The following is a 26,737-nucleotide window of genomic DNA, read 5'->3' on the forward strand; positions in this document are numbered from 1 at the left end:
AAGGAATCGGGGTTTGAGGCCATCGGGAGTCATCTGGGATCTTAGGTGTCATGGGGCAAGGTCATTCCTGGGATGGCAACTTTGAATGCTGCGTGAGGACAGAATACAAGCCGAGAAGCTGGAGGCCCCGGAGGAAACGGAGCTCCCAGGGAGGGCTCACAGAGGAAGGCTCGGCGTGACCGTCGCCGAAGGGGCACGTTTGAGCTGCTGCTTTCTATCCGCTCAAGGGCAAGCTTCCTCCGTCTGTGCTGGGGGAAGAAGGTGCCCCTTCTGCAGCTGAACGGCGCGAAGTCCCCAGCCTCGGAAGTTTCGAATTTCTCCTTGCCAAGGTCGGGCCACTACAGGTGGGCGATGGCGAGCCTTGGGCCGACGAGTGGCTCCGCGCCCGCCGCCGGCGTCCGCCGCGGCTCGTCCCCTCCAGGCCCGGGCGCCGCCGCGGGCCGTGCCGGGCAGGGCGCTCCGGGAGCTGCGCGGCGGCTGCTCGAGGAGGCCTGGCGGGCGGCGGCGAGAGGCTGTGCCCCAGTTTGTGTCCAATCAGGGAGTGCGGGCTGTGCCCCGAGCCGGGCAGCAATGCGTAAACAAACCCACGGCAACTCCTCCGCCCCCTCGGCGCGCTCGCCCCGCGCCCGCCGCCGCCGCCGCCGCCGCCGCCGGCTCCGCTCTCCTACGCCCGCCCGCCGGGCCGGCCCCCCCACCCCGCCCGCGCCGCCCGCACCCCCGCTGCCCCGCCCCGCCCCCGCCGCGCGGGCTCCCTCACCTACCGCCCCACGCGCGCGCGCTCGCGCACCACGCGCCCCGCGCGGCCCGCCCGGATCGTGGCCTCCCGAGAGCAAGGTAAGGGCGATGCACGGGGACCCGGGCGGCTTCCCCGCCTGGCGCGGCCCGGGGAAGTTTCTGGCGTCGCCGCTTTCCGCTGGGCCGGGGGGTGGAGGGGGAGGCCCCCGGCGCCGGGCGAGCCCGGCGGGCGGGAGGGGGCCGCCCGGCGCCTGGGGGTCACAAGTTGCCGAAGCTGACATTGGCGCGGGCTGGCGGGCTGCGCGGCGGGGCGGGCGTCGCGCGGAGAGGGGCTGGAGGCGCGGCGGGGCCGGGCGCGGTGCGGGCGAGGGGAGGGCCCCGAGGAACTTTCTCCTCCCCGGAGGGGGCTCCTTCCAGCCCCGGCCGCGGCCCCGCCTCGGGAGCAGCCGGCTCCCGGGCTGGAGGGAGACCATGAAATGTGTTTGAAGAAGCTGACGCAGTTTGTGACGCTCGCGGCTTCCTGACGGGGACCGGCAGGAGCGGCGCCTTCTGCGAGGAGGGACGAGCCGGGGCGGCGCTCGGGCCCTTCCCCCCGCCCCGGAGCCGCGCGCCCCGGCGCCTAGTTCGGGGGCCGCGGGCTCGGGGCGCGAGCATCCAGCCCGGGCCGGGAGACGGGCCCCGGCAGCGCGCGTCGCTTCCGTTTTGATTAGCTGGGGTTATTATATAAGATGTCACGGAGAGGGAAGGGGCGAGCGGGAGGCGCGTTGGCGAGGGCGCGTCGGCCTTCGTCGAGTAGCGGGGAGGGGCGGGAGGCAGGGCCGGGCGGGGACCCACCTGTGCGCCCTCCGCGCCCCCTGCGGGTGCCGCCGCCGCGCGGGGGCGGGGGGCAGGGGGCGGGGGCCCAGGGGCCGGGCGGACGTGCCCGCCGCTCCCCTCCCGGCCCCGGGAACAGTCGGGCAGCGGCCGAAACGTGCTGTTTCCTCCCGGCCGCCTCGCCTGGGTCTACACGTTTCTGGCTCCGGGCATTCGTACTTTGAAACATTTGTTTAATATTAAGGAAGCTGCGTGTGCGGCCGTCATAGTACGCCCGGAACGTGTGGCCGTGAGCTCCAGGGCGGTGAATGAATCATCGCCCGCGGACCCGGGCGCAGATGATTCATGCGGGGCACACACACGCGCGCGTACTCGCAGTGTGCCTCCGACCCGGGGACAGCGGCCTTTCTGCGGCGATGACGCCTGGAGGGGCGGGAGAGAGTTCATGCGAAAGACTGGCGGCTTGTTTTTTGCCCCTGCCACAATTTGTGGGAACTCTGGGGTGTCAGGTTCCCCAGATTTCCCGAAGCTCGTTTCTCGTTCTTGGAAGGGTTACAGGATTCCACCTGGCTGCTTTAATGAGTCGGTGGAGGAGCGCTGATTCGCCGCGAGGCTGGGTCCTGCCTCGTTCAGAATTTGGACCGTGTCAAGTGAGGCACTGGGTTCTGAAGGAGTCCTTCTCGTAATTGCCTTTGCTTAAGTACCGCAAAAGTGATTAGCAAAAACTTTAACAGTGGATCTTAAAAGAAAAACAAGTGGCCCCTAAGTAGAAGTCCTAGTTAAAAATTTAGGCTTTGGGGTTCTTTCTTTTTTTTTTAATGCAAACCAAAAAGGAACTTAGTTTGCCGTTAATAACAGAACTTTGAACCACTGTGACCGCCCTGAAAGACCAACTTGCCTCGTTCCCACCTGACTCCACATTTGTAGGATTAAGAGTAAAGTTTTCTTAGCATTCAGGACTCATGTCCTGAATGTACTCAGCAAGGCCCTGTTGATCGTCTTAAATAGCTTCTCACCCCTCACCCCAGGAACCACACCCAGTCCTATTTTATTTCCTCCATAGCACTTCATCGCCATCTGAAATGATTTTGTTTAGGTATTCTTGAAGTCCTGTCTCTCTGTACTAGAGTGTAACCTCCACTGTGGTAGGGATTTTTGCCTGTTTTGCTCACTGCTATAACTCTAGCACCTAGAACAGTACCGGGCATATAGTAGGCCCTCAGTATTTGTTGCCTAGTGAACGAATACATTTTTTCCTCATTTCTTGCTAGGGCTATCTTTGACAGTTGAAAGTCAGTGCCTTTTTTGAGCAAGGCACCGAGATGGTTCAGTTGGTGTTTTTTTTTCTTCCAGTTTTCTTTTGGTTGATTCATTTCCTCCTCTGTGCTGTTTAACTGACAGCACAGGATGGGTTTGAGCATCACATCCTAAGATGCTGAGTGTGAAGAAAGATAAGGCATAGAGAGCTTCGTCAAGAGAAAGTATATTATTGTATAAGACTGTGGGTGCTTAAAAATATTACCTGTGCTAATTGAAAAGAAGTGCAGGATACTGAAATGGAATCGCCAAAGTCAAGTCCCCCCGTCCTGTATGTTTCTACTCATATTTGAAATACCGGTAGTTCTGTATTCCTCCCTTCCCACTGGTTTCGCCAACTTCAACATTAGCTGAAGCTTGGGAAGGTCCATTGGAAGTAGCACTTAATATGAAGTCTTAAGTTAACTAAGTGAATACAGAAGGCCTTACCTCTCTTCTTTGTTGTTGTTAATGTCAATAACTCCACAGAAGAGTAGATAAAAGGAGAAGATACTTAAAATTATATTTTAAACATCTTAAATGCATTGTAAAGAATTAAAGCCTTAATCAGGCAGTGATATAATGGAAGAAGAATTCAAATGTAGTGCTGAATGCTACCTCCTTAGAGGGTAAACTTTAGTATACTTATTATAAATGATAAATTTTGGAAGAATATTAGTCAGCTTTACTCTTGTAGCAATATTTTTAGAACTCAGTACTCCCAAAGTTAAAGAGGAGTGGGCATCCAGCAGGTCCCCTTCCTTGACAGTGGTTGTGACCGTTATCAAAAGCGTAATCTAATTTCAAGAGTCAGCTTGGCAGTAATAGAAATTTGAAGCTAGAAGGGACCTTGAAACTACTTAGCACAATTCAGTCCTTTGTACCAATCCCTTTGCTGAGGAAACTGAGACACAGTGAGATGACTTGCCAAGGCTGCAGAGCAGGGATTAGAACTAAGCATCTTCCCTTCTTGTGGGAAGTCCCTAAATTAACCAGAGCTCCCCTAAGTAGGGGAGGAGTGGTTCCTACCATTAGTCCTTGACTGCCTGTGGGTTGTAAACTCTCTGAGTAAAACTACGTCTTAGTCAACTCTGTGCCCTCCCATGTGCCTTGGACATCTAGGAGCCCAACAAATACTTGTTGAATGTGATTGGGCAAATGTGTTTTAAGTTGAGGAATATACTTACAGATTGAAAAAGCAGGAATACATATCTCTCTTCCAGACTGAAGAAGTCTTCTGACAAGAGTCAGGATGTTGGCAGTTATTAACCTTAGAACTTTCATAGTAATGAAGCTACTATTTAATTTTCATGCCTCTGGTTTTAAACAAAACAGCTTACAACTTATAAGTATGTGTGCTTGCTTAGTTGGCATAATTATTCACTGGAGAAACAGTAGGGGACAGGAGTCAAGACATCTGGTAGGTCTTGCCTCTGCCATAGTGTCCAATTAGAAAAGCCTAGACTTGACAGCCAAACAGAACTGGGGCTGAAGCTCAGCTCTGCCCCTAATAAGCAGAGCCCTCTGTGGCAAGTTACTTCACTTTTCTTGAGCTTTCTCTCATCTTCTCAGGTGGGGGTAGTACCACCTCCCTTGAAGGATTGTCACGGGGCTGGATAGCATTTGTAAGGTGTCTGGTGTACACTAGGTCCTTAATAAATGGTAATGGCTACAACTATGATTTCTGATTTATGTGACCATGGGAACAGCTTCATCTCTCAAAGCTTTTATTTTCTCAACTGGAGCCTTGGTAGTTGGGATGGGACAAGGGGGCTGAGAGGAGGTGTGGTTTGGAGAGAAATTAAATGACCTCTAAGCCCTGGTCTATCTCTGCACATCTCTGTAGTTTAAGGAACCAATAAACAATGCACAATTCTCCTGCAATGTTAGTCTAAGTAAAATGATTCCTATATCCTTGATCTAACATTCATGTATCCTTGAACTAACAGCAGAAATGGTTTGTTTCTAGGCCTTCCTGAGAATTTGGCGTAATTAACTTTGATGATATTAAATATATTTTCGTTCTTTTACATGGATGATGTATACCAAGTTGTATACCACCTTTATGATGGATACCAACTTAACGTGAATATTTCAGCCCCTCAATCAGCTTACTATATATAAAGCAGTGTAAGGAATATACAGGTTAACTAGGCCTTCGCGCCCATCTTTGAGAGGTTCGAGAGTCATTCAGGGAGCATAGGACAGGTAACCAAAGGTGGTATTACATGGAAGAACTGTGAGAGAGGCACAAAGAAAATTATTTGTGATTTCAGAGAATGAAAAATTAAGACTTAATTCAGGCATCTTGAGCAAGGCCTTAAACAATTAGTAAGACTTCAGCTGGCAGAGAGGTGGGAACCAGCCTAAACTAAGACCTGAATGAAAGGATGTATGAGCATATCCAGAAATGGAGAGGAATGTGCGTAAGCTGTAGGGTGAGGAACCTGGAGGCAGGATAGTGGGCCAGAAGGCTACATGGCAAGGTTAGGTACTAAGGAGCCTATTTTGTAGGCAGTAGATCACCATCAAAGGTATTTTAAGGTGGGGGAAGCGATAAAAGCTATGCTTTAAGAAAATTAATCTGAATCAGAGGAGCCACAGGTAGTCCAGTTAGGCAGCTATTAAAATACTCTGCACAAGAGAAGGAACAGAGAATATAAATTAGGGTAGGAGCTGGTGGGTTGGGTGTGACACCACAGAAGTGAATGCAACAGGACTTGTTGACTAATTAAATGAGGGAGTTGAGGGAGAAACAAAAGATGGAAGCGGAGTGACTTTGGATGGCAATGGCAGGAATGGAAATAGTCAAGAAGAGCCACTAGCAAAGGCAGCCGCTGGTAGTATGCAGCCGGTGTTTGTCTCATTAATGGAAGTGGTAATAAGTTTGGATTTGGATATGTTCACATTTGTGTGCCTGTGGACCATTGCAAGCAGAGGAAGATTTGGGGCACCCTTGTGAAGGGATTAAGTTGTTCGAAGGGTCCATGGTGTGGGTGAGAAGAATAAAAGGCCAGGGCAGAGCCTTGAAAAAACCAGTATTTTTGGGCTTGGAGGGAGACTGAAAGAGGCTGTCTGGATGCCAAGAGGGAAGCAAGAGTACGAGGAAAAGGCCTTGGGTTAGGAAAGGTGAGAGGGGAGGATTGGTGGAGGCTGATAAGGCTGGAGGGTGAAGATCAAAGACTGGAAAGAAGCCATTGGACTTGTCTGGGAGACCATTGTCAGTAGCCTTTGGGGATGCGGTCACTTGGGCATTGGAGACAAGTCAGATAAGTCAGCCAGGTGCCTGAGGGGTCCCTGCAGGGGAAGGGAATGGAGTGAGTGTAAACGGTGATTGCACTGTGAAAATCTGAGAGACCATTGCTAAAAACAAAACCATAAGAAAGTCCTGAGTAAGTGGTGGAGAGGGAGGGACTGAAAATCAGGAGAGGGATTGGGAAGGTGATTCCTGCACCAGGAGGAGGGGTAGGAGCAAGAGAGAGTGGCCGTTTGTCCGGATTGCCCAGGACAGTCTCGGTTCACACCTGTTACCCCTGTTTATTTAGGGGATAACGTTTGGACAAATATTACAAATACCTGGACAAATAATGCTCACTTTTATTTTACAATTTGAATAATAAATTATTTGATTGCCCGGGTCATGGCACAGGAAGCTGTTCATGGAAAAACAGATGTGACCTAGAGGGGAAAAGAAGTTAGATAAAGGCAAAAAGATTTAGAAAAGGAAGTTGGGAGCTGGAAGGGAAGGCGGCTGCATCTGAAATGGATCCATTGCCTTCTGTTGGGAAATAAGAGCAACAACAGAGGAGGCCAGTTGATTTTCTGAAAGTAAGTTGGGAGTGAGGGGCAAAGTTCAGAGAGGGGGAAGGGGAAGAATTTGGAGTAGCTGCACATCTGAGTGCCATAGGGAGCCAGAGGCACTGGGCCTGACCAGTGGTAGAAGGAATCTTCCCCGTCTTCCTGACTCTCTCCAGCAGCACTTAGAAAATTGGAAGTGGAGGTGGTATGAGTATCACTGGCGCTGCTGATTCCGTCTGGGTCCTCGGTGGAGCCGGGAGGCACGGGAGACGGGCACAGACAGGCGGGAGAGCAGGGAGTAGGCAGCAGTCAGGAGAATGGAATGGATAAACGAGAGTAGCATAGAGAGTAGCAGCTGGCTCAGCTGGGAAGGGGGGAGGGAGACGTAAGGATGTGCAGGGGGTGGTTGTGTGGCTGGTGGCAAAGGGCACAGGGAGCTTTCAGAGTAGCTTGTAATTATGGAGAGATCAGTTCTGAGTGACGATGTAAATTCAGAATGTCACTAAGCTTGAGAAGGGTGAGGAGCCCCAGTCCCGAGGTAGAAGGTCATTGACCTTCAGGAGCTGTGAGGCCCAGGTATACGTTATTATATATTAATGTCAAAGTCTGCTTTTAAAATCCCAGAATACATTTATTAAAGCCTTTTCTTCCCTTTAGAGTTGGAAAGTACCTTAAAAAAATAGGGAAGTTATCCCTTCCTTTAAAAGATGAGGAAGCTAAAGTTCCAAAGACTAGAAAGAGTGTGACTTGCCCCAGATCACATACGTGTGTGGCAGAGCTGACTCTGCAAGGAACCAGAATTCCTGAATCGCAGTTTAATATTGCCCTCCAGGGCAGAAGAAGCGATCAAAGTATCCACCTTTGGAAGCTTCCTCACCACTCAGCTTGCTTACATACTGATGTGTTCTAACAGTGGGCACAGGAACCCACTGAGGAGATCTGTGGGATCAAGTCCATGTCCTTGGACTTTCAACCCAAAGGCAGTGATGACGTCTTTGAGGAGAACCCATGGAAAGCACCAGCACTTCCTCACTAATTAAAAAACAGATACACATCAGCAGATAGACAAAATATTATCTTCATTATTGAGGAAGGCTAGATTGGAAGACAGCTTGGTGTGAAGTTGAAAATGGTCTTGGTGCAACCCCCACCCTGGTGTAGACTGTGGAACAAAGTTTGAGGCTACAGAGCAGACATACCCAGGTTTCTGCCTTTCACTGTCCAGCTAGAGAAAAAGAGAAAGAGTCCAAATCTCTTATGCTTAATATCTTTCATAGAAAAATTCTGTCCATTTGAAAACTGAGAAACAGTTGTCACATACTAACTACATAAATTGTTCCACCTTTATGGGAGGAATATGGTGTAGGGCAAGAAGAGGGGTGTGGACAGGGAACATCCCTCCTTAGGAAACCTTGTGGATGGGAAAGAGATGTTATTCCCTTTGAACATAAGGTTATTAACCACTCATAGGTTTCTTGTTTGCATTTGAGTTAATGCCTCCTTCTGAGGCAGCAGGAGCACTTTTACACTAGAAGTAAGTGAAATGACTAAGAACGGTCCTTCATTCACCAGTTTCACAGCCTTACCTAGTGGATCTCTGCTTCCTCCCAGGGGATCTCAGGAAACTCACAGTCATCAGAGCAGAGACTTTCAGCTTTGATGTCCTGTTTTTGAATTCAAAACTTTGGAAAAGTGGAAAGGTCTTTCTCCTCGTAAAGATTTTAAGGAGCGCTTACCTGGACATATATCACTTGGAATTAGTCCTGATTCCATCACTATTAGTAACCTTACTAATTAAGTATTAAATTCCTCAGTTTTTTCATCTGACAATAACTGTTGAAATTTGGTTAGACTCTGGTTTAGGCACTTAAAGTGAATCATGATAACTTTTCTCCCTTTATGCATGTCAGTGTACATAATAATTTTAGACAAGTTAGATTATAGCACTGTGTTTCATGACAAATGAAATTTCTGACTTTTTATCCATTTATCTTTCAACTGTTAAAAAATAATTTTTATTACAAAATATATCACATAATGAAACTTTTGAAATGTAAAATATACAGTTCAGTGACTTATTAAAAAGTGAATATCCATGTAACTACCAACCAGCTCAAGAAATAGAACAATTTAATTTTTCCCCTTATTGGAACCTTTTTTGTTAGATGCTTGGTTTTTTTTTTCAGGGATGTCATGAGTAGTAGCAGGAGGCAATATGTGCTCCTTTTTAAAAGTTTTTTTCTAGGGGTGCCTGGGTGGCTCAGTCGGTTAAGCATCCAACTTGGGCTCAGGTAATGATCTTACGGTTCGTGGGTAGGTTTGAGCCCCGCGTCAGGCTCTCTGCTGACAGCTAGCTCAGAGCCTAGAGCCTGCTTCAGATTCTGTATCTCCCTCTCTCTCTGACCCTCCCTTGCTCCTGCTGTCCCTCCCTCTCTCAGAAATAAATAAAACATTAAAAATTTTTTTTAAAAAATTAAAAATGTTTTCTAATGTTTATTTTTGAGAGAGACAGAGTGAGACAGAGCAGGATTAGGGAAGGGACTGAGAGAGAGGGATACACAGAATCTGAAGCAGGCTCCAGATTCTGAGCTGTCAGCATAGAGCCAGATGCCGGGCTGGAACTCACGAACTGTGAGATCGTGACCTGAGCCAAAGTCAGACGCTTAACTGACTGAGCCACCTAGGTGCCCCAATATGTGCTCCTCTTCAGTGGAATTAGGTAAAAAATGTAATTTTAGTATTTTACCCTGTAGTTATTTCTTATTTCTATAACTGTGAATTTAGTATTTAGGACAAGTCCTGGTTTTTCAGCTTCAAAGATCAAAATCTTCAGGTTAAGAGTCTTAGGATTTGTGTCTTTTGGGTAAGAGTAAAAAAAAAATGTGATCATTTGGTTGTGAGAAAAGTCCTCATCCTTAATTATTTTTTAGATTTTCTGAGCATCCCTCCTTTGCATGTCTTTGGAAGCAAAACAGCAAAGATACCAATACTGATGATGACAGTGACAGTAGTCAAGGTCTGCCTAGAAAATACCTCACTGTTACTGAGGTAAATAGCTTTCAGTTCAGGTCACCATAAGCTAGATTTGAAGTGGGAAGAAGGAGTCAATGAAAACAGCTTTATTGCAGGAAATACCTATATTTTCTTTGTTTAATTATAATCTAGTATTCTGGGAGTCAATGAAAACAGCGTTATTGCAAGAAATATCTATATTTTCTTTAATTATAATCTAGTATTCTGAATTCTAATGGTTTGAGACTAAATTAATGAGTCCATAAATAAAAAGTTTTTTTGTGGTAACCAGGGACACCTAGGTAGCTCAGTCAGTTAAGTGTCCAAATCCTGGTTTTGGCTCAAATCATGATTTCACAATTCAGTTCTTGGGATTGAGCTCCAAGTTGGGCTGTGCACTAACAGCGTAGAGCCTACTTGGGATTCTCTCCCTCCTTCTTTCTCTGCTCCCCCTCCTGCTTTAATGGGCATTCCTGCTCTCCTTCCCTCTCTCAAAAAATAAATAAACTTAAAAAAAAAAAACGTCTCAGGGCACCTGGTTGAGCGTCTGACTTCGGCTCAGGTCACGATCTCGTGGTTTGTGAGTTTGAGCCCTGTGTCAGGCTCTATGCTGACAGCTCAGGGCCTGGAGCCTGCTTCAGATTCTGTGTCTCCCTCTCTCTCTGCCCCTTCCTTGCTCAGGCACTCTCTCTTCTCACTCTCTCTCTCCTTCCCAAAAATAAATAAACATTTAAATTTTTTAAAAAGTCTTTTGTGGTATCCAGAAAAGGATTCTCTTGGATAAGGTTTTTTTATTACTAAAAAAATAAAATGATGATAAACGTTAAAATAATTGAAAAAATATCTTAGCTGATCTGGTGTATCTATGAAAACAGAAAAGCTATGGGTGTTTAAAAATTGATTTAAAAAAAGAGGCCCATCTTTTGGGGCAGTTTCTGTGGTGGTAAGATTTGGCTATGAGGGCTTCAGGTTAGAATTTGGTAGCCCGAACATGTCCTGCTGAAACATCACTGTAATGACACTGAACGCAAGAGGTGACAGCAGATGGAGACACCAACAAATTTTTGGAGGACAGAAAGCAAACAGCCCTGTGGCAATGGGCTTAGTGTAGGGGAGGAAGTTGGTGCTCCAGTGCCCTGAAAGGAATTTGGGAATAGATCCTGGGAAGAAACAGCCAGTTTGTCTCCCAGAATCCCAGAAAGCCTCTGGAAAGAGAGGCTCTGGAACAGGGCTGAAAATCAAAAATCAGGGAGTGGTTGCAAGTCTTTGAAAGGAACCAGAGCCTCTGGTCACTTTCCCCATCCTGTGCGGTAAGATTAAATCCTTGCTGGAGACTGGACAATTTTCTCTGGAGAAGTTGAAGTAAATTCGCGGTTGTGGACTTAGAGATACCAGGCAAAAAAGAGGATAAGGGCGCAAGGCTCAATGAAAACAGAGGAATAATGAAATTCTGCATACTAAGCAGTGAGGCCCGATGCTTTTTTTCCACCACCCAGCCCTAGGATAGCAAGGCCAACCCAGGTAGGATATTGAAGGACTCTTCTGTGAATATAAAGAACAGCCCTAGGGAAAAGACCTACGGTGCAGATACTGACATCTGAGGGCTCATGATGAAAACACTGACTTACTACCTATTCTTCCTCAAGTGAACCCTACAGGAAACAACCCTCTCCCCTTCAACTCCATGAGTGTGCTTCTTGCAACCAGCTTCTTAGTACCTTACTCTTGAATACAGTTAGACCATATATACTCTTAATAGTATGATATAATGCCTGCTGAACTGATCCTCTAATTGTATCACTTCTCTTTCTATTGCTTTGCTTCTATTTCCACTTTATCTTCTCCTTCTAATCATTTTGTTGCCATCTTATTTTTAATTTCTTATATCTATTTATTATTCTCTGATGATTATTTTTTACAGCCCCATTCTTATATTATGAATTATAGGTGGGTTTGGGAATATGAAATTAAATATCTGAAGAGATAGCTAAAAGTTTTAAATGTAGTTTGCCTTTAGGAAGTGGGTTTGGGGTGACGAATAGGTAAGACAGGCTACTGCTGTATTTAATTTTAAGCATGGTAGTATTATATGAATTTTAAAGTAATCTGTATGAGTTGGATGGACAGAAATAAAATTAGGTTTTTTAATGTTTATTTATTTTTGAGAAAGACAGACAGACAGAGTGAGCAGGGGAGGGGCAGAGAGAGGGGGAGACAGAATCCAAAGCAGGTTCTGAGCTGTCAGCACAGAGTCCAAAGTGGGGATCAGACTCATGAGCCATGAAATCATGACCTGAGCTGAAGTCAGATGCTTAACTGACTGAGCCACCCAGGTACCCCAGACAGAAATAAAATTAGTAAGAAAAAAAGGAGTGTGATGCTAGTAAGTGGATTAGGGAATGATTTACATGTATCCAGAGTTTAAAAAAAAATAAATATTAAAAGTTAAGAAGTGATGTTTTGATGTTAGAATCCTCCATCACAACTGGGATTCCAGCCCTCAGTCTGTCTCAAAATCATTTGAGGGAGTTTTTCACAAATTGACATGATTCCCTCTAACACAAGATTCTTATTTATTTGGCTTTGGGTGGACCCCTGGGAATGAGAACTTCTGATATGTGGCTCAGGCTAACTCCTAGCCAAATAGTTTAAACACCTTTGTTGCTTCTTCAGTGTTTCTTGTATTCTCCCTATTCTCTTTCTGCTGCTGCTTCAAGCCAGGTCTTCCCTCTCTCCCAGTTCTGAACTGATAGGGTCTATTTTAGGTCAGAAGAGTAGGAAGAAAGAAAGGGAGACATGGGAGAGGTCATTTGGATGACCATAAATAATGAGAGTGGCTGCACAGAGAGCCAATGTTTGTTTCCTTTTGTTTTGTAGAAACTACTTAAATTGATGACCTTATCTTGAATTTCCTGCGGAGTAATTTTGGAGCTCAACTTCAAGTAAATTTGAACTTAATAACATTTTGTTATTTCTTTATCTTTAGTGTTGCCTCGTGGGGGTAAATCAGCTGCACCTTCAGGTCACCCTCAAGTTCTTTTACCTCCCTTGGGTTTTGCCCCTGCCTCTCCCTGCTGTGGTCTACCAGATGTTCACCAATTGCAGCATTTCCATTTTGCACCTGGGATCAACAGCAATTTTCACAGCTCTCTAGTTTTCTGTGAGGGAATTCTTAGAAGGGTGGTTAGTAAGCAAGAGATGAAGGAATGTAAAAATTACATAATTTCCCAAGGGTGGAGGTCTTGTTGTATTGGATCTTTGACTACAGAGGATTTGGATATCTAAAAGAAGAAATGTTTGCTATGTGGAGGAGAGAAACATTTTAGACTCCAGGGAGAAACTTCTTTAAAAAAAATTTGACTAACTTTAAGTTCATAAAAATCTCAGTCAGTACAAGAGTTAAGGTTGCCTTCATACCTTTCCCCAGTCCCACTCCCTGCCTCCCTGGACTCAACCACTCCTGTGAATTGGGTGTGTCCATGACTGACTTGTCATCATTTCACGTCAAGACAATGCTCTGCTCCACACAGTGATGGGACCCATTCTGTCCAGTGTAGGGTGCTATCTTGGCCAGTGTCTGAGGGATCACTTCACATTTAGTACATTTATACAGGTAGGCCAAAGAATGATCTCTAAGCAGATGGATTGGTTCATCTCATCAGCAAATCTTATTTAGAGCTTGCCCACTCGATACAAGACTCACCTAGACCACTTTACTGTACACACACCCACTGTGGATGGCATTACGTCACAAATTTCAATCCAGTTGAACTCAAGTGGGGCCTGAGATTCTGCATCTCCAGTAAGCTCCCAGGGGATGCCTCTGGTCTGTAGACCACATGTAGAGAAGCAAGGTCCGGACTACTGGTTCTCAGCCCCCGTTCCTCATTAGAATCACCTGGGGGCCTTTTGGACCTATCCTTAGTGATTCTGAATTAACTGGTTAGGGCGGAGCCCTAGTGTGCAAAGAGGTTTGAGAACCACTATTAGAAGTTCTGCCCACTTTTGCCGTGACTCACAGGTAAACATCCTCACGGGTAGACTTTTGTAGCAATCTGAGAAGCACCTTATACAGCCTTTATGATGTAGATACACTGGCTTTGTGAATATGGTCCATGGAGAAGAGATTCCTCCTGGATTGCTAGGTTCCTGAAGCTGAGGTGGACATTGCTCTCAGAGGGGGACATATTTAGGAAGAAAAAAATGGCCTTTTCATTAAAACCCAGTTGTCACCTGATACCAAAATGAGATTTGAAATGATGAACAAGTACAAAGTTGGAGTCTCTTCATTTAGAGGATTCTTCTATTTTCTACATCCTTTCAGTAAGAGATTAGGGGGAAAAGTATGTTATAAACTTTGATGCTTTATGTTTTCTTCAGAGAAGTCTATAAATTTACTTCTTACTATTTCTATGTATATGTTTGTCTATAAATATATGTACTTGCAAAGTTTCTGCATAGCCAGAATTCTAGTATGTATTTATATTTTTCCTTTGCCAATTATTTAGAAAAAATTTAGAGTATTTTCTATGCATTTACTTTTAGGTCTTAATTTGTCCTAAAAAAGTCAGTAACGGCATTCTGATGCAGGGACTGTTATTCTCAGGAATTCCAATGCTAATGGCAGATCGATGATTCAGTTTGCTCAAAAATCATAGACCTGAGCCCTGTTCAAATGTTTCGTGTTTTATTATTATTATAAGGATGACCCTAGAAGCAAATAATAGTTCTATGTACATTAAAATTATGTGATTACAATTTCTTGTAAACAATATGCTTTAAAGCCAGTGGATTAAAATTAACTATAATTGTGCCACTGAGACTTTGGAATTGTCTCTTCTACCTCCCCACCATTCAATCATAAAATAGGTCTTTGATTTTATTTTCTTAACATTATCTTGTCTACGTCATAGCTCCTAGACTTTGTTCAGATGGTCATTGCTTCTCATTCACCCTAATTTCCTCCCTGGACCTCACTCCCTGCAGTCTTGGCCCTTCCTCTCTCATGGAGGTAAATCTTCAGTTCTCCGGTTCTCCTTTCTCTGAGGATAAAGTTCAAATCTCCAGTGTCATGTAGAGCCTCTGACCGGGCCCTCCCCTTTCTCCGCCCTCATCCCCTGACATTTCTCTGGATGGCAGTGTATGCAGTCCTTAGCTGAGTTTGAGGATTGGGGAGGGAATATTGGGGGCTTGAAGAGGAAGGGAAAGGCATGAATGAATTGTTTAGGAGAGGGGGACAGGAGATGGCACGAGGGCCGTGAGATGTGGTTGCTGGCAGTGGATGATGGACTGGACATACATCGATACCAGTTAGCCTATGACCGCAGCATTACAGATGCAGAGAAGATGGAGCCTTGCATTCTGCCAGGTGCCTGACTAAGCCATTCTACTTTGTGTCTCTACATTTGTGCACACTGGCTCCTCCATCTAAAATACCTCTCATGTTTTCTTTGCCCAGAACAATCTTTCTTCTCCTTTGAGAAACCCCAGTTGATAGCATTCTCCTTTCTCGATTTTCTCCCTTCATTCAAATTGTGTATGATCATCTTCCTCCATTTTGCCCCATTGTTCCATTAACCAGACACTGTTACCACACTTACCACACCACCTGCTCATAGCTGGGTCTACTAGACTGTGAGCTCAGCAAGGGCAGGGACACAATCTTTCAATATTCCAATTCATAACACAGTGCCTGGCACATAGTAGACACAAATAATAAATGCTGGATGAATTCATATAAGCTTTCTCTGTGAAGCATTGAGAACCTACTCCTACTGGATTGGAGGTCAGTTATTTTCTTTAAGGTGTTTCTTTATTTTGAGAGAGAGAGCAAGAGCAAGAGAGAGGGGAAGGGGGAGAAAGAAAGAGAGAGAGAGAGAGAGAGAGAGAGAGAGAGAGAGAATCTTAAGCAGGCTCTGTGCTATCAGCATAGAGCCTGACACAAGGCTTGATCTCACAACCATGAGCTGATAACAAGAGTTGAACACTTAACTGACAGCACCACCCCGGTGCTCTGGATTGGGGGTCATTTTAAAACTGAATTTTACTTAGTAGTAAATGACATGAAAAATTTTATTGCCTTAATTTTTAGTTGATCTATCTCTACCAAATATCTAACTTAATAAGATCTGGCCAAATACACACATGTACATACATATCTACATAAAAATGGAAGAAAGTTAGATACCAAAGAGTATGAATAAATATTAAATAAGAATTCACAGAGGCCTGCACAATACACATGTTCTCTTCCAGATGGGTCCCCTTGGCTAGTAGGGAACAGGTTGGACACATCTGTATTTTCAAGTTGCGTTGAAGTTATGAGTATAAAAATGTAGTTTTGAAAAGGTTTTTCCCAATCATGTGGAAACATGGAGATTTTAATTGCCAAAATAAATTCATATTGTTTGCAAATGACTAAAACTCAGAGAGAAATTAAGAGATACCTTTTTTCTGAGGTAATGATTTCACATTTTTCCTTATGAATAAGGGGACTTGAGTTCTGTTGTGACGTGTCATGAAGGGGCTGTGTTGTCCATGCACTTTACCACCTCTCTAAGCTCCAGTTCCTCCATGGATAAAATATGAGATTTGGTCTAAATTATTACCAAGGTCATTTTGAATCATCTGTGATTCTGGAAAGTTATGAAACATGGCCTGTAACCATGGTGAGAAAAGTTGATTGGTGATTCCAAAAATAGACTTATTTTCTCCTTCTGTACAACATTGATGCTCTCCCATTGAATAAGTCACTCTGTGTACATTGTCATAATAAACTAATTTCTTGATTTTTTTCTTGATGCCAAGTGCTCAAAAGTGAATGAAAGATTATCTAAAGAAATACCAAACAAGCTCTTGTCTCTTGTTTTAAATATAGATCTGAATTATGCTCTTTTGCAGTCTTGTAGGTATTCAAAAGCAGAAGGTGGTGATTTGGTAAATTAGAAACTATTTCGCATCAGTTCCTGCTGTCTTTTGTATTTGTGTGAGGACCTCATTCAAAATATGTCTTACTTATTCTTCTCTTAAAATATACACTTTCCTTCATTTTTGCCTTTATACTTAAAGATTTCCTCATGATCCTTGGGTAACCGTTATTTTTCTCTACTAACATGTAGATAATCTCAGCAGATATCATTAAATTTTCTTCCTGAAGCCCTTTGACTTCTTGATAATGTAGCATGATAAGCCTGACCTCAGTGCAGTGATGTGAAGAGGAGCCCTCCTGGACTCACTCTGAGGTTGCAAGGTCTATGATCATGCCATGCCCCCTCAGGGACTGTCCCCAGGCTGGAGCGCTCCACCTGAACTCAGATATCTTGACCTAGTTGGGCCAGATACTGTGCTGGTAGGCAGAATCTCCCTGTCTGTGAGCATCTGTGCTGGATCCAGCCCTTTGAAGCAGAGAATCAGCTCATTAAATGAACATTTTAAATGCCTAGAGAGATAACAGAAATTTAATTTTCACTGTATTCTGTAATAATATAGATCCAAAGAATCACATCACTGTCTTGCTCTGTGAGATTAGAGAAGTCATTTACCCTCTCTGAGCCTCAGTTTCCTCCTCTGTAAAGTTTGGATTTGATTTCTAAAATGCCTTTGGCTCCAAAATTCTTTTATTTATTTTTTTCTTTATAGTTTTGTCATCTTCTCTCTAGCCCTAAACTGACAGATGGCAATCTGTATTCTTAAACTCCAGCAAGTCTTAGTCCTTTTTGTGGTGCTTCCTCAAGTCAGAATAGTTGATTTTTCCACCCACAGGCATTCAGAGAGATTTTTAAAGCGCATCTCTGATGATTTTAGGCCATTTACTTTTTTGGTACCATTTGAGACCAGATGATATCAACAACTCAGTTGTTTTACTTGTGTACATAGACAATGCCATAAAAATAAAGCATGCTTATTTTTGTGGAAATAGCCAACTTTTTTTTTTTTTTCAGCAACCATTGCTATGAGGACTGAGCTGGTTAGTAAGAACTAAGCTGGTTAGTGAGAACTAGGCTGATTAAATGGGAGAATATTAAGAGAGCAGTTATTTGATATTTACCCATATTCCTCCTCGTCAATCAAGAATATTTGTTGTAATTAGTGTTTTAAAACCATTGAAGCTAAAAAGAGTCTGTGGAAGTGGGGTTCGAGAATGTTTCAGGATAAGATAAGTTTATTTATTTATTCAAGAAATATTCGCTGAGTGCCTACCAGGTACCCTTTGGACTATGAGTGAACCAAATAGAGATCTTTGACCTAATGGAGTTTATTTTCTAGCAAAGAAAGTCAGATAACAATAAATAAGCATAATAAATATTTGTTACATAGTTTGTTATAAAGTGATAGGAGCTATTCAAAACAGAAAAAATTGAGTAGGAAAAGAGGAATGAAAGGTGAGTGGCAAATGGAGAGCTGGGTTGTAGTATAAATACCATGGTCAGGAAAGGAGGTGTGGAGCACAGAATGATACCCAAAGACATCACTCCCTAATTCCTAGAATCTGTAGATGGGTTAAGTTACATAGCAAAAAGGACTTTCAACCTTTAATTAAAGTTACAGACTTTAAAGTATGGAGACCATCCTGGACTATATGGGTGACCCAATCTAATCAGAGCGCCCTTGAAAGTAGAGTAACGGTTAGAATCAGAGAAATGTGGCTGCTGTTGAAACATCAGAGAGACTGAACCCACAGCGCTGGAGAGCAGAGGCATGGAAAGCATGGGAAGGAAGGAGGGAGCCTCTAGGAGCAAAGAGCAGCCTCCCAGTGTTGGTCCCTGAGGACATGGGACCTCTCAGTACTGCAGCTGTAAGAAACTGAATCTGACCAACAACCTGGATAAGCCTGGAAGCAGATTTATCCTTAGAGCCTTCATAAAGGAGTGCAGCCCTGCTGACAACTTGAATTTGGCCGTGTGAGACTCTGTGGTGTACCCAGCTGAGCCATGCTGTAACCAGAATTTCTGACCTACAGAACTATGAGATAATAAATGAGTGTTGTTTTAAGCCACTGAATCTGTAGTAATTGCTCACGGCAGCAATAGAAAACTAACATAGGGGACAAGGAAGTTAGCCAGGCTGGAAAAAGAACCTTCCAGGCAGAGAGAACAATGAGAGCCAAGTGCTAACGTGAGGTCTGCTTGGGGTGGTAAAAGCAGAACAAGTGGCCAGTGTGACTGGAATGAAGAGCACAGGGGATGAGCAGTAGGTAGGAGATGAGGTCAGAAAGGCAACTAGAGTGGAGGGTGGAGACCAGGAAGGGCTTTGGCTATAATTCCAAGTGAGCTAGGGAGTCATTGCAGCATTTTGATCAGAAACGTGATCTGATTTGACTTAATTGTTGGGAAGATCAGGCTGGCTGCTCTGACATAGGCTGGCTGTAGGGGAGAAGCCAGGAGACCAGTTGGGAAGTGATAGTAGAAACCTTGGCACAAGGTGGTGGCTTAGACCAGTGGTAGTGGAAATGATGATAAGTGGTCAGATTCTAGACATATTTTGAAGATAAAGTCTATTTCTTTGTGACTTAGATGTGAGATAAAAGAGAGAGAGGAGTCGAAGATGATTCTATAATTTGGAGCCCAACAGGAAAGATGAAATTGCTGTGAACTGAGATGTGGAAAGCTGTGGGTAGAGGATAGCTTGGGTGGAAGGGAGAATTTGAGTTCAGTTTCAACGCACCAAGGATAACTTATCTTCTGGATCCAATTGAAGATGCATAGTTTGGTAGCAGAATAATGGCTTCCAAAGACGTCCACACCCTAACCCCCAGAATCTGTGAATATGTCACCTTAGGTAGCAAGAGGGACTTTGCAAGTGTGATTAAGTTAAGGATCTTGAGACAGAGAGATTTTTCTGGATTATCAAGCTGGGCCCAACCTAACCACACGAGTCCTTAAAAGTGGAAAACCTAGGGGCGCCTGGGTGGCTTAGTCGGTTAAGCGTCCGACTTTCGCTTAGGTCATGATCTCGCGGTTAGTGGGTTAGAGCCCCAAGTAGGGCTCTGTGCTGAATGCCAGCTCAGAGCCTGGAGCCTGATTCAGTCTGTGACTCCCTCTCTCTCTGACCCTCCCCTGCTCATGCTCTCTCTCTCTCTCTCCTAGAAATAAATAAAACATTAAAAAAAAATTAAAAAAAAAAGTGGAAAACCTTTTCTGTGGTGCTAGAAGGAAGAATAGATTCTGGAATAATGGTCAGGGAGATGCGATGTCGCTGGATTTGAAGATGGAGGAAGGGGGCCACTGGCCAAGGCATGTATAGGTGGCCTCTAGAAGCCAGAAGTGGGAAGGAAATGAATGATCCCCTGGAGCGTCAGGAAAAGAACATAGCCTTGACAGCATCTTGATTTCAACCAAGTCAGACCCATACCTGACCTACAGAACACTAAGATAGCAAGTTTGTGTTGCTTTATGTCATTCAATTCATGGTACTTTGTTACAACAGCCATAGATAATGAAGATACAGCATAAGCAGTTGGATTATGAGTCTGGAGGTGTTGAAAAGCATAGGGATGGTACTTAAATCTGTGGGACTAGATGAGATATCCAATAGAATGAACAGAGACAGAGAAGAGAAGGACAAAGCATTCAACAGTTCGCACTCAACATCCAGAGGTCAGGGAGAAAGAAGGAAATAGCAAAGCATGCCAAGAATGATCAACCAAGGAGGAAAGGGCGGTGTCCTAGAAAGCCAGTGAAGAAAGCATATCAAGGAGGAGGGAGTGGTTGCTTGTGACCAGTGCTGCTGACAGGTTAGCTGAAGTGGAGAGTAGAGCAATGCTAATGAAGATTTTTGCTGCAGAGGCAAGGAGGCAATAAGGATGGTCCGAGGGCTTGAGTTGGGTGCCTACTTCAATAGGAGAATGGCGAGTTCTGTATTGTGTTTGTAGAGAAGGTAAAGGGTACAGAATGGGTGAATGTGGTGGGAGTTGGGTGAGGGTTCTCTTCTGATGCCTCCATTTTCTCAGAGGAATAAGATGCAGATTGGAATGAGGATGGGGAAGATGGTTTAGGTGACTTAACAGACTAGGGACATGTAGCAGGGTTACCTGGTAGCATTAAATGCCCATTATAAATTTATGGTCATGAATTCAAAGGAGTAAATACCACCACACACATTTGGAAAAAATGCCTCTTAATAACTAGGTACCTCCCTCTGAAGGAAAAAGAAAAGCCTAATATTAAAGGAAAAGTCCAAGTGGAATCATGTAAGGAAAGTCCTTATCATTTTATTATCACCCAGGTTCTTAAAAGATAGCTGGCCTTTTAGGATTATTAATATTCCTAAATTGTTGAATATAAGTCATATTTTGCTAAATCAAATTTAAATACTGCCCTATCCTCTGCATGTCAGAATGTGGACAAGGGTTTAGGGACCATGTGTTTATTTTGAGGAGTAATCCCAAAGAACAGGATTTGGGGCCTGCAAGGAGTTAACAAGGAAAGAAGGAAACCCAATTTAAGGTTCATTCAGCAACATGGTCACCACTCTGGGCAGCTGGGGCATGATCTTATGGGAGACTGATTGTCCAATGGTGAGACAGAGTGAGGGAGGGTAATTCATTTTCATCTCTTGCTCCCGTCCCTCCTGGCCAGACATTGCCCATGGGGTGTGAAGCCCATCACAGGACCGTGCTTGTGTCAGAATGCTCGGCAGATTCCTACAGATGAGATGAGGGGAACGTGACAGCACTTTCCCCAGGACCACATGGAAGGAGCTCACTTTCCCCTCATTGGATGCATGGTTTTATCATTCATCTTCCTGTGTACTTTTTTCCATGCTGTGTGGCTCATCTTGCCCAGCGAAGGCACTTGCTAGACGCGGATCTGCTGAGGCTCTGGGAACTCACTGGTGCACAAGACGCAGTCCCTGCCTTCATGTCCCACAGTCTGTTGAGGAGCCTCCAGGTTCTTTTTATCCCATGCATGAGGTGGAGCCCCACCTGAATCCTTTTTAAACAGAAGAATCACTTGATAATGGTTTCTGCCTTAGAAGTAGACAGGGGAGTTGATTGGCAGTATTCTGGCTATCTAATGGTGAGTGGCAAGCCACCCCAAAACTTAATGATTTAAGACAACAACAATCATCTGTTATCTCTCCTGGTTTCTTTGGGTCAGGAACTTAGAATCTGATTGGCTGTGTGGTCTGTCTCCATTTCACTCGGCATCAGAAGGGAAGGCTCAAAGACTGGGGGCTGCGATCACCTTAAGGTTTGCTCACTTATGTGATGCCTGGTCTGGATACCTGGGCTCCTCGAACATGCTCTTCACCCTGTGTGATGTCTCCATGTGGTCTCTCCAGCATAGAGGCATCATGGGAGCCAGACTTGCTAATGGCCACTGAGGGCTCCCAAGGAGCATGTCCCAAAAGAGAAAGAACCAGAGGAAAGCTGTATCACCTTTTATGAACTAGTCTTAGAAGTCACTTAGGGTCACGTCTGTCTAGTCACAGTCCTGCTGAGATTCAGGAGGAAGGATCAGAGACCCACCTCCCCCTGGGGGAGCATCACACTGCAAAGCGAGCCTGTGGGATGGGATCTGTATGTTGGGGCCACATCTTGAGAAAATAAAGTCTCACGGGCAGTATTATCATCACGATTGCTGACACTTATTGAGAGTTTACTGAGGTCCAGGCGTTGACCTACATGCTGGATGTATTCTATTAACTCCTGGCAGGTGTGATTTGTAAGATAGCCCCCATTTTATAGTGAAAGTAGTGAAACAGTGAGACCCCGTGAGGGTAAGTGACTGGTGTAGACTCACAAAGAATTTCTAAATTTAGTGATAAAAGGGAGAATAGTTATAAGGAGTATGTGGGAACCTTGCTTCCAGAGGGGAAACTAACCTCGCCTTGACTGACTCCTTCTTCAGCACTTCCTGGGCAACTTTCCGCCACCCCATTCCCTTCTCACTCTTCTTCTCAGCATCAGTGTATTTTCATTTTTTTTCATTAAATTTCAGTGATGTTTTCCTACATCCTTTTTCCTTCCCACTGTGCATGTAAATCATTTTAGTTATATTTTGAGTCTGCTGATTGATCTGGAAACATAAGTATTATGAAAAGGCATACAAACTGATTTAAAGAACTTTCTGGATCATAAACTATTGGTATGTTGAAAACTTTTGTATATAAAAAGGATACATTTTCTTAAACCAGTGAATCTCAAACATTTTTGCATCCAGAAAGCACCCCTGAGAATTGTATAGGTCAGTGATTTTCAAAGAAGAATCTTCATCCTGACAGATTGGAAACTAATGTAGTTTAGAAATACACCCCTGCCCCGACTTCCTTCTCCTGCCTTGAGAATTGCCAGCCTGTGGCACCCAGAAAGCTCTGAAATCCTATTTATTTTATCCTTTATTTTATTTAAGTTTATTTATTTTGAGAGAGAGAGAGAGAGCATGAGTAGGGAAAGGACAGAGAGAGGGGGGAAGAGAGGATCCCAAGTAGTCTCCTTGCTGTCAGAGCAGAGCCTCACATGGGACTCCATCTCATGAACCATGAGATCATTATCTGAGCCTAAATCAAGAGTCAGTTGGCCAATGGACTGAGCCACCCATGCTCCCCAAACTCCTATTCGTTTTAAACCTCATTATTGAGCATCTTGTAGACACTGCCACTCAAAATGTGTTTAATGAGTGAATTCCATAAATGTAAAACCTCCCAAACCGTTGATTCGTCTGTCATTTCCTACTGCATCTAGATGTTCGGTTTTCAAGAATTAGAAACATACTTGGTTTTAGGGCCTTACCTAGGTTCCTAAAAGGGCTAATGAATAGTTATTTGGTATTTTGGCCTTACAGGACTGATTCAAACACACACCTTTCGAAGAAGCAGAGACATGAATTCTCTTTATTTGGATTCATATTGCCATTTAGAAAAGAGTTCTTCAGGTTCTTCTCAAGACAATCCATTCATTCATTCAATAAATATTGATTATTGAGTGCCAGATACTGGGCGTGGCCATGGGGAAGGGGGATAGTCTACAGCAAGAATCCAAGTGACAAAACTTGTCTGCCATCATGGAGCTCACATTCTAATGGGTTGAGACAGCCAATAAGAATGTAACATGTATAATTTGTCAGAGAGTCAGAAATGCTATGGAGAAAAATCAATCCAGAGAAGGGACTAGAAGTGTCAGAGCTTATCACTGTAGCTAGTTATGTTTCCCTGGCTTCCCATCTTCCCCAAGTAGAAGGTCTTATGGTGGCCCAGAAAGCCCTGAATGATCTGGCCATTATCCTCCCTGAGCTCAGCACCTTCTCAGTTCCCAGTCACTCTGGCCTCCTTGCTGCTCCCTGGACATCAGAATCCTTCCTGCTAGTGGCCCTTCCATGTCTCTGCTCATCGCCACTCTTTCTTCAGATAACCATAAAACTGACTCCTCATCTCTTTTTGTCTTTAATCATGTGTCACTTTCTCAGTAATGCCTTCTTTGTTTTACATTTTGGTCACCTTCCTTACCCCAGAGAAAGCAACTGGATGCTACCAGTTGGGCGCCACCATAGGCCAAACAGCATCACGGGTTTCCTCTCCAAGGCAGGTCTGCCTGTGGTTGGAGAGCCCTCTCTGCCTTTCAGTATTGTTGGCAGAGTCCTCAGCAAAGGCCCCGACCAGGGGCAGCACCGTGGGACTCTCCCGGGCCTCTGCAGTAGCACTGATCCAACCCTGGGCTTAATTAGTGGGAATTCCCACGATGGCACTTGCTTTTGTCATACGATGGCATAATACCTCTTATGCGTTAGTTGTAGTCTCTTGAAATAGAGGGCCCTCTTTTAGATGGATTATTTCTACCCCATGATTTTTGACTGGGTGTGTGTGGTATGTTTAGTCTGTTTCTGCTCCTTGGCAAGGCCATTCTTGTTTTGCTTCTCTCTCTCTCATCACCCACTGTGACTCCCTCATCTGAGTCCTCTGCTTCCAGTTTCACTGACTATGCTGACCTTTTATATATTTCTTGTTTTTGTTCAGAAACCGAAACTGTATCTCATACACGACTGGCTTATATCTGCCTCATTCCCATTTTATTAATAAAAAATAGCTCTTTCTCCCCTTGTCTCTACTGCTTCCTGGTCTTACAGCATTACAAAGAACATCCCTGCTTCCACAGGCCAAGTTCAAAAGTCTATGACTTTCGTGGCATAATAAACACAATTTAAAATGTGATTGTCATGGGTTGGGTTTCCTGGGAAACAGACTCTGAGGTGGAGCTTGGCATTCAGAATGTTTGTTAGGGGGTAGGAAGGAAACAAGGGGAAGAAGAAGTTGCGCTGCAGGGCAGGCCTGGTGACAACCTTGGTCAGCCCCATGGGCATCTCTGGAGCTAGAACAGCTCTTCAGAGTTGTCTGGACTTGGGCTGGGATGATCAGGCCTTTACCCTCAGTATCCCTCAGTCATTGCATGTTGGCCACCTTGGGAAAGTGTGTGACCTTGAGCAAAGAGGACTCCTGCAGCTGAGGTCATCCCTCTAGAGGCCAACAGCTCCCCCAGCAAGTATGTTAAGAGGACCTCACTGAAGGGGAATCTGGGCAGTGCTTCTCAGCTCCTTCCACATTAACGGAAGTGCAGTGTGGCAGTAGCTCCGAGAGCTGGTGCAGTGTTTTCATTAAGAAGTAACCTCCATTGGGGCGCCCAGGTGGCTTAGTCGGTTAAGCGTCCGACTTTCGCTCAGGTCATGATCTTGCGGTTTGTGGGTTCGAGCCCCGCGTCGGGCTCTGTGCTAACTGCCAGCTCAGAGCCTGGAGCCTGTTTCAGGGTCTGTGACTCCCTCTCTCTCTGACCCTCTCCTGCTCACGCAGTCTCTCTCTCTCTCTCCTAGAAATAAATAAAACATTAAAAAAATTAAAAAAAAAAAAAGAAGTAACCTCCATTGTTACTGTTAGTTTGTGATTGAAATTTGCTTTATTTCAACTGGAAGCATAGGGTATTCGAGCCTGAAGAGACCGCAGAGATCCTTATCCAGCCTTCTTATTTAATGAATGGAGAAATGGAGTAATAAAGGAGAGGAAATCTCAGTTTGGTTTCCCCAGAAACATACCCTAAAACAAGATTTTGAAGAGGAAGTTGTTTATTGGAGAGGTTCTCCCCAGAAGCGGGCAAGTGGGACAGGAAAGAGAAGGAAGCCAACAAAGGTGCATTTGCAAGAGACGGACTTCTCTGGGCACCTGGAGCTCAGTCCCTTGGGAGAACTCAGGAAAACAGCATGCATGCTTTAAAGTTACCCTCTCTAAAGGGCAAAGAAGCTGGGGTATTTGCCCAGCATCTTGCCCCATCCGTCCTCGATGGAGGATGGCACTAACTTCTGCATTCCCAGCTTACTCAGTGAGTGGGCCCAGCCTGTTCCCGGAGCCAGAGGGAAAGCCACAGGTGTTCCCAGAAAGCTGCCTGGCACATGTAGAGGTGAGCCATCAGGACACAGGAGGGAGGGAGACAGAGAAAGACACAGAAAGAGCAGGGGACATAGTCCTGCTTTTTGAGAAGCAGTCTAACTGGAGGGCCAAGCACACACACATGTCAGAGAGAGTACGGAAGTTCACAGGCACCTGCAACAGTGTGTGTGGATGATAGTATGTCCAGAGCTGTGGTGTGCGTGCCGATGCTAGGAAGCTACTATGAAGCGCTGCCTCAAAAGGAAAGGTGTTTTTTGTTCTGTTTTGTTTTAAAGTTTATTTATGTTGAGAGACAGAGAAGGCATGAGCACAGGAGAGGCAGAGAGAAGAGAAGGCGAGAATCCTAAGCAGCTCCACACTGTCAGCACAGACCCCACTGCAGGGCTGGAGCTCACAAACCATGAGATCGTGACCCCAGCCAAAGTCAGACACTTAACAGAATAAGCCACCTTGGGGCCCTTTGTTTTTTGTTTGTTTGTTTGTTTATTTGTTTTTAAGAACAAGTCTCAGTCAACATTTTGAACATGGATTGATGTGGACTGAGAGGTAGGGTAGAATACTGGTGACAAGTCAGGGGCCTTTGGAGTGGGCCATCTAGTTTTTCATCCTGCTTCCATCACTCTTGATCATTGGATGGGGAGGGGGCAAATTAAGCCTCAGTTTCTTCCAAATGGGGACAGTGGTAGAGCCTAATTCATAGGAGAGTGCTTTC

The 26,737-nt window shown here is 44.8% G+C and overlaps 1 protein-coding gene across 1 annotated transcript in view; it reads left to right on the forward strand.

The window, feature by feature from the left end:
- Window positions 1-771: 771 nt before the first annotated feature.
- The window catches only part of PCGF5 (polycomb group ring finger 5), a 122,724-nt gene continuing 96,758 nt past the window's right edge, over window positions 772-26,737 (forward strand). Inside the window, exon 1 of the mRNA XM_039216738.1 lies at window positions 772-834. The gene's annotated coding sequence lies outside the window, so the exon portion shown is untranslated. The remainder of the gene's footprint in view (window positions 835-26,737) is intronic.

Source organism: Hyaena hyaena, unplaced genomic scaffold (genome assembly GCF_003009895.1).
Source record: "Hyaena hyaena isolate Hyena2069 unplaced genomic scaffold, ASM300989v1 scaffold_653, whole genome shotgun sequence".
NCBI classification, from domain to species: domain Eukaryota; kingdom Metazoa; phylum Chordata; class Mammalia; order Carnivora; family Hyaenidae; genus Hyaena; species Hyaena hyaena.